Consider the following 8,421-nt stretch of genomic DNA (forward strand, 5'->3'; position numbering starts at 1 on the left):
GAGCCGGGTAAATGGGCGAGTTTCCGTGCGGGCGGGCTAACTTGCTTCGGGAGCTCCCAGCGCTTCTGGTGTCTTTGTTCCGCAGCTGCGGTGTGTCCGGGGAGGCTGGCCGGCCGCCGCTGCTCCGCCGCTGTAAGTACCCGCGGTGGAGCCGGGGAGGCACGCAGAAACAGTTCCGTAGCGCTGCGTTTGTGTCTGCAAACGCGACGTGTTAGAGTCATAGCGCGTGTCAGCGTGTTAGCAATAGTTTCATAGCAGTAGACCTCGTATGTCTCTTAGCTGGAAGTGGGTTTGCCGGCGGCATTGCTGGAAGAAGCCGTTTGCATGTGTTACTGTGAACGTGATATGGAAATTTTTTGGTAGGTCCATCTCTTGTCAGCGTTATTAAGCAGTTTGATTCTTTGAAGTGCCTTACTGTATTATGAAGTGCTGAAATCCCTCTTAGGAGGCACAGTACACGTGAAAGTGCACAGAAAAGTCGCTCATTTGCTGTGTGCTACTGACTTTTTCCCTCTTTTTTTTTTTTTCTTTGAAAAAAGAAAAAAAATTAGAGAGCTAGAAGTCTGTGTGTTGCCAGTAAAATTCCTTCTGTTGAATTGTTCTCCAGCCGTAACTGTAGTACTTAACAAACACCGTGTATTCTTGCGTAACTGGGAGCATGTTGTAACTCTTTTTTGACCTTTCAATATGCAAATCCAGATAATTTGCTTTATGTTTTATATATGTAGGTAGAGCGGAATATGTGGTGTTCTTTGCTTTCATTTGAAGCAGAACACTTTAATTAGCTGTACTTCAAGCTCACTTTAGAAGTTTTAAATGTTGAAAAACCTGAAAGTGTTGAATTTTGAGTGCTTTGGTAACCTTATTTGCTGTTTTGGATGTGGTGTGGTATGGTATTTTCTCTTGCTTATTAAGAAAGCTTGTAAGTGTTAGTAGATCCAGAGGAAGGACAAATGCTTCTGAATTTCTCTTTGCACGCGTGCACACACACACACATATATATATATTCGTGTGTATATCTATGTATCTGTGTAGTGGAGAACTGTGAAGAAAGCTGGTTTTTTGGAGGAGGTTTTGGGGAGTTTAACTGGCAAAAGGAAAGGGTACAGCTTGCTTCATCTTTTGCCTATTGATTATATGAGGGAAATGCATAAATATGAGCACATCTTTTATTACTCCTTGTAATATGATTGTATGAGAAATGGTGGAATTATTACATAGTTGTATGCAGTCTTCTCCAACATGGAAACTTCAGATTCGGCAGTGGTCTATGGCCGTGAAGGTTAATTTGGCCTTTACATTTTTCAGAGCTTTAGGTTAAAAAGAAAGAAGTGTAGGTTCAAGGGAATGCATGTGTGTGAACATCATTCCTGTAGTTCCTACAGTGTAAACTATAAGGGAATGTTGTTCACGCATATGCGTTTCCTTATATTAATTCCCTCCAACTTTGTCCTATCGTTCTACTTGTCAAACTGCTCTGTATGAAGATAGGCTTCGCTAGGTCTAGTTGGCTGTCTTTCATCCCAGATGCTTCCCACCAGGTGAATTACTGCTTATTTCTTTGTGGAGGTGAATAAAAATTACACATTCTATTTTATCATCCTTTTTTACTGTATAACTAATGGGGAGAGACCTGTAGAGAAAACAGCTGCAGGGCTTGAGAGCCATGATGACTTAAAAAGCCAAAGAGGGACTTGGCACTCAAGGCTTCTTGATTTTTATGTCTAGCTTTGCTGAGTATTTTGGTTGGGCTTTGCTTGCTTGTGCTGTACTTCAGCATTCCTCTCGGGTTCTGTTACGTGACTGATAGTGATACGTGATATCCGGTCTTTGGGGAAATCATTAAGGTGATTGTGCAAACACCACTTTGAAGGCATAAAAATGCTTCCTGAATACTTAAATGATTTTTGGAACAATCTTCTAAATGAGCCTGCGACGGTTTGGATAGCTTCTTGAAGTGGTGCACTGTGAATATTTCAGTCGTGTGCCTTGGTGTTGTGCTATACCATTATCATGTAACTGTTGGCTTTCCTATGCAATCTTCTTTGTGGTAAACAAACATGAACGGCCAGAAACACATGAGTTCATTGAAGGCGAGGTTTTATGGAATTGCTTTCTTTAACTTTCATTTAGGAATGCTGAAAGACTAACATTGTATGCAAGGGCTTCTTTCTTGGACTATTTGTTGAGCTTAATGTAGAACTTCCTCTAAGAAAGATATTGTCTCCAGTTTTCTAAGTGTATATTGTTTTGAAAATGACTCTTGAGAATTCTCAGTATCCGTTGCCTTTCCAATATTTCTACAGAGGAAAAGTGAAGGTGCAAGAAGAGGCAAGGAAGATAATTACATGGTTGACACTTGCTTCTTTAAGTCCTAGCAGCATTTTGATTTCTCCTTCTATAGTCAAGAGCACAGAGTGATAGTGGATAACAACAGCTGAGGATTTTTTTTCCATTGAACTTGGCTACCTTACCACTGTAAAATTAATTTCCTCTGCAGACTTCTACCACAAGCTTTGGGTGTAGTAGTCAGATTGTGGTTGTGCATCTGAAAGTATCTCTGAACTGTGAGAATCTTCTGTTTCTGGAGTCTGTATTTTGGAGATTACTGTATAAAGCCTTATGGGGGGGGGGTGGTGGTGTGTGTGTGACATAGCCCCAGAAACTAAGGGATGGAGTAGACCTCCTATGTAGGAAGAGAAAATCATAGGAGCACGGTAGGAGGACATGAGGGTAAACTGTAAAAAGAGTGTGAGGGGAAAGACAATCTTCCAATAGTATGAACTCTAGCATTCTTTCCCTCACCTCTGTCTTGCTTCTGCTTTCCAGCACAGGTGAGTGTACACAGCATTTTGAGAAGGGCACCTATGAAGCCTGATGGCCTGCTGACACAGAGCTGAGTGTGATCTTTCCTCCCAGCAAAGTTCTCCAGTAGTCTTGAGGTCAAATACTGTGGTGAACACTTGAGCAGATTACGGAACAAGACATACTCCACAAAAATCTAAGCAGTACTACTATGCTTGCTCTTTCTAGAAAGAACCTGAGACAGAAGTTCAAGAGATGGTAGCGGAGGACAAGCTCATCACTGAAAAATGTTTTACATGTATGGGGGGGATTTTGGCTTTTTTTTTTTTTTTTTTTTTTTATCCAAAGTGAAAGTCTGAGCTCTAGAGCTTATGAGGGTTGCTTATTACTGGGTGGTAATGGATAATCTTTTTTCCCCTGGCAGGGAATGCTTTAAACAACAAACCCTAAACTGTTCTAAAATAAAATACGAAGGAATGACTTGCCTCTTGACTCAGCTAAAAATCTTCAACATTTTTTGGATGAACTTGAGGAAGAAAGGTCTTGACCTGCTGCATGTAGGGGGAGGGAAGGAGGGAGAGAGAATTAATATGTGCTGAAGAAGGAGACAAAGCAGTCATTTTTGCTTTGCTAACATCTTGTGGCTGACTCATAGGTCTGACTTTTCTGGGAGTAAAACTCAGTTATGTACAATTCTGCTTATTGTACTTTCTTGTACTGAAACGTGTTGATCCTAACTTCAGGTTTTTTTTGAGTTACACTTAAATTTTTCTAGCAATTTGATTTAGTCTGTCATTTGAAACTGTTCCTGCTAAAGGCCTTCTCTACCTTTGCAGTCATCTTCAACTTCCTCAACTTATGACTCTGTTGTCTGGGGCAGTGTTTGTGTTTGTTTTGGCTATTTTGGGCTTTTTTTGGTGGTTTAGATTTTTTTTTTTTGATATATTTTTTGGGGGTTGTTGCTGTTGTTTTGGGTTTTTTTTATTAAGAGTTGTCTGTGGTTTTTTAGGTGGAGTGGCATTTTGCTCTTCTCGGGTCACAGTGGGTAAAAACGCCACAATTTTTCAAAGCTCTACTTAAACGCCAACAAGGGATTGCAGATTGCCTTGCTGTGATTTTTAAATGCTGCCAATTTAGTTACTGTTAACAGCAGAACATTAATGACTTGTAATAATCCTTCAGGTTGACAGATGTGATCCAGAGCACTTACTCATGCAGAGGAGGGAGAAGGTGGGTTTTGTTTGCAAGCTGCTAGAAGGGCAGTAACTTCAATATGTCATACTTGTCCCAAAGAGCTTTATGTGTAACTCTAGGCACAGAAGGGAGTTTGGGGATTTGTAGAATAGATGAGTTTTCTGAGAGGTGCTGCTTCTGACTACTCCTCTGTTGCTCCTGGTGTGCAAACCCCTGGTCTTGCCACAGTTTATGGCAGTTGCTTGCTCCAGGTATTGCTTCCAGGCAAACAGTGAGCACAGAAGGTTGTAGAACAACTTAATACGAACTCTTTCAGCCTTTGGCATCTTTGAACTTATCAAAAAAGTTACTGCATCAAATGAAAGTATTTGTAGTTGATTGGTGTGGGGTTTTTTTGGTCATGTGGATGGGTTTTTGGTTTTGTACACAAGTGGTCAATACTTACAGTGATTTAGGAAACCTGCTCACAGACTGCAACGCGTATTTGCATTCACAACTGGAACTGTGCTGAGAGCGAGTCCTTGTTCTGCTTTACCCAACCTGTGAATTGATGGTTTCAGCCTTCAGTCAACAGGCTTTCCTCTGATGCTGCGTGTTCTGGAAGCTGGTGCTGGGTTTTGTTTGTTTGGTTTGGGTTTTTTTAAGTGCTATCCTAATACAAATGATCAGAGTGAAACAGTTGATGCACTCGGTCGTGATAATGTTTTTCGCTAGTGATCAGCTGCCTAACTTCTGCATTTGGGGAACATTAGTGTCTTCAAGGAGTAGTTTTTAGTTTGGAAGATGAAAATTTTTGTGGAGGGTTTGTGTTTTGTGGGGGAGGGGTTGGGTTTTGTAGGGTTTTTTGGTTGGTGGTTTTTTTGAGGAAATTAGTTTTATGGAATTTACTCAAACTGAATAATGTTAGGGATTGTATGAAGTGTAAATATTTGCAGGCCTTCTGTGCTGTGTGGAAAAATACTCTTTCTGTTGTGTTAAGTCTTCTCTCAATTGAGTACTGACTTTTAACTAAATCTTTACTGTATGTAAAGCATTTAAAGAGCTTCTGTGTACTGTTTGCTTGTTTTAAGCAGAACAGTTTCCCTTCCCTAATTGAAAGTTAGGTGTTCGTGCAGAATCTGCTCAGTAGAGAGAGTTTCTGCTTCTTGGTGCTATGGGAGTATTTACTGAATGGGTGGGGGTTTTGTGGTGTGTTGGGGTTTTTTTGTTTTTGTTTTTTTTAAATTTGAGCATTATTCAGATGCCCTCCACTTAAATCTCCGTGACTTTGTTCCTTTTAATGTCCAGATATTTTAGGTACAGTTAAAGGCAGCTCTTCAGCAAGGAGAGGTATGTAAGTAGAATGAAACTTGTTACAGAGGATGAACTGATTATAACAGTGGTGTTCTGGTAAGAGTTATGATTCTTAGGTTATGATTCCAATTTAATTTTGGAAACAAAAGCTATTAAGCTGCACTTTGAGTGTAGTGTTGTGACAACTGTTGATTGGAATAAGCTTTGTTAATGTGAAGGGGGCAAGACATTCTCTTGCAGCTTGCCGACTGGCTCTCTTGGCTGCACTGCAAGAGGCAAATACCGCTGTGACAGATGCCTGCACGAGGGATTCCCTTCCTCCCTTCTGCTGTCCCTGCGCTGCGGGAGTTCTGTCCTCTGCCTGTCTGCTGCTGTCTGGTTGCACAGCCTCGTAAAATGGACTGCAAAGTGCAAGGCACTTACTTGCCTGCTGAGAGTCGCAGCAGAATCTGCAAGGCAGCTCTCTGCGACCGCTGACTGGTTTGTGAAGGCCAGCGGTCTGGAGAGTCTTGCTCGGATGGTGGCTGGAGAATTTCTGAGTTGGTAACTGGATTTGCGTGGAGGAAAAGGTTAAGTGAATGCTCTTTTGGAGAGGGGGTATTGAGGAGGCATAAGCATGATCTTTCAGGGATGCGTCATGCACTGCTGACAGAGGTGGAAAAGCTCTGAGGAAGCCAGTCATGTAAAATATTGGCGGTACCTCAGTACTCAGAGCTCCTTACAATTAAAAGCATCTGTGATTCATACTGTTCAGGGACATATTTCAGCAAGCTCTTGTTTAAAATTTCAATTAGAGTACTGACTTCATTTGAATTTTGAAAGGAAGAGTCAGCTTTCAGTCTACCTTATCTGAAAATCCAAAGCTGTTGAACTACAGAATACAGGTAAAACAATTGTCTATACATTAACTGTTACGAACAGAAAAATAAAGATACAGTGTACAGGTTGGCATGAACAGATCAAGTCATCCGGGCAGCAGAGTAGCAAATTCATCTAAGCCAGTGTTGAATATAACTCACTGGTATTCACTGGAAGTCATGGCGTGTTCTTAGTCCTTCTTGTAAGTGTCTGCATTGGAATTCAGCGGATAGATATTAAAGTCTTTTGTTTCTAGCTAAAAGTTTTGTTCAGACTCACATGCATGTCCAGAAGTCATAGAATCGTAGAATGTTTTGGGTTGGAAGGGACCCCTAGAGGTCATCTAGTCCAACCCCCCTGCAGTGAGCAGGGACACCGCTAACTAGATCAGGTTGCTCATCAAAGATAGTCTTTATTTCTCTTCTCATCTGTAAAAAAGAAAATTACTTTTAAATAATGCAATTTTAAGAATCCTAAATGAAAAGAAAAATCATTAAAAATTTGTTTTATTTTGTGTGTCTTGGGGTTTCAGACTTCGTCCTCTCATTACAGCTTGGATAAATAACTTTTAGAATTAAAAAATGGGGGTATATAAAATACTTAGTAATAGATGTGTTAGCTGTGCAAACCCGTAATTCTAATATGTGTCTAATTTGTTTTCAAATTCTGAATTGTACTATCATTGTAGATAATAGTACCATACCTATTTGAAAAAAAACTTCCAGGAGAAATGCAGTGGCTTTTGGTGTGGTAAAATTCACTTTTTTCAAACAACAGTCGTACTGAAAAATTCTTCTGTCAGAGAGTAATCATCACTGGTTAAATTGTAGATTAGGAAGTGGAAGGAAAGCCATGTTATTGATCCCTCACCAAATAGATGGGTGGTGGTTCTTGATTTGCCCCTTTCTTTTTGTAATAGTTGTAAGGGTTTAAAATCGACTGATTAATTTCAGTGTAATATTTTAGAACAAGAAGGAAGATTTTACTATGATATAAGTTAATTTATTTTACAGTATGTATTTCTATTCCATGCTATAAATATGAAATGACTGTAACCATAAACTTCATTAATGTGGGCTGCCATGATGCTTTATAAAGCATAATTGTCTTGCTGTTATTGTCAGTTGACTTTTGATTTGCTACGTGGGTTCTTGCCATAAACCTTTTTGTGTAGTAACCATATATTCAGATTCTTAACTCTGAAGCGTTACATTTTATCTTGGAGGGGGAAGAGTCTTGCTGTCATACCAGCAAAAATGCAGACTTAGCTAGATGAAGTAGAAGAGACTAAAGGGAAGAGCAAGCTTACCAGCGCTGCTTAAAAGGAATCAAAGCCTTCTTATTTGAAGGTAGAATGCAGCATATACTTTATTCTGGCGATGCTTTATTACGTGACTTAAAATTATGCAAGGCTTTAACTCTTTTCCCTGGAATGCTGATGGAGAACAGGATCTATTTTTCTTTCTTCCTAATTTATTCAGTTTTTTATTATTTCAGCTAACATTTATCTGGAGTTCAAAACACTGCATAAGATACAGGGAGAGGGTTGGTGGCTTGTGTTTTTTAATCAATGGGGTAATGAATGATTATGGTTATGTTGGATTTAGGTGGGTGGGGTTTTTTTTTTCGAGAGAAATATCTCTAAGGGCCAAATTCTAGGTAAAGAAAACAATCAAGAAGGAAGTTAGGATGAAATCATTAGTTTCCTTCTGTATATCTGCTTTGTAGTATTTGGGTATGGGTATGGATGAAAATTTTTAAGTCAGTGTGGGCTGATTCTTTTGTTGTTATTTAAATCAAGACTGATCTTAGTTTTGATCTTAGTCAACTTTAATCCTGGATTGTGTTCATAGTTTTTAATGGCTATATGCTTCTTCAGTCAAAGCTTCCCTTGAAGTAAAAATTGAAGTTTCCCTTACTTGCTGCAAGCTATTTTTATTCATTGCTTAAAAGCCTTGATCAACAATTGGACAGTGTCAGTGTCGATATGTAACTGTGAAACATCTTTTAGGATCATCTTGTATCCTGTGATGAAAATAGAGCATTTCAAATAAAACAGGAGATAATAAACTTATGTGAAAATGTGACAATGAGCAGGTTATGCAACTGTCTATTCAGCAAGCCAGAGTTATTCTAATAATTAAATTCTTCTGTGATTCCTAATGCGATTTATGTGGGATATCTTGTTCATTTGTTTTATCTAGATGATTCTGGCTCAGAGAGGTCATTTTTTGGCCTTTTTTTGCTGTAAAACCTCAAATAAAGAAGAGC

At 39.4% G+C, this 8,421-nt stretch overlaps 1 protein-coding gene across 1 annotated transcript in view; it reads left to right on the plus strand.

Moving 5' to 3' along the window:
• Positions 1 to 87: 87 nt before the first annotated feature.
• TPST1 (tyrosylprotein sulfotransferase 1) overlaps positions 88 to 8,421 on the plus strand; it is a 32,437-nt gene continuing 24,103 nt past the window's right edge. The window contains exon 1 of the mRNA XM_035900610.1: positions 88 to 132. The gene's annotated coding sequence lies outside the window, so the exon portion shown is untranslated. The remainder of the gene's footprint in view (positions 133 to 8,421) is intronic.

This window comes from Egretta garzetta, unplaced genomic scaffold, assembly GCF_000687185.1.
Source record: "Egretta garzetta isolate BGI_Z169 unplaced genomic scaffold, ASM68718v1 scaffold108, whole genome shotgun sequence".
In the NCBI taxonomy this organism is placed as follows: Eukaryota; Metazoa; Chordata; class Aves; order Pelecaniformes; family Ardeidae; genus Egretta; species Egretta garzetta.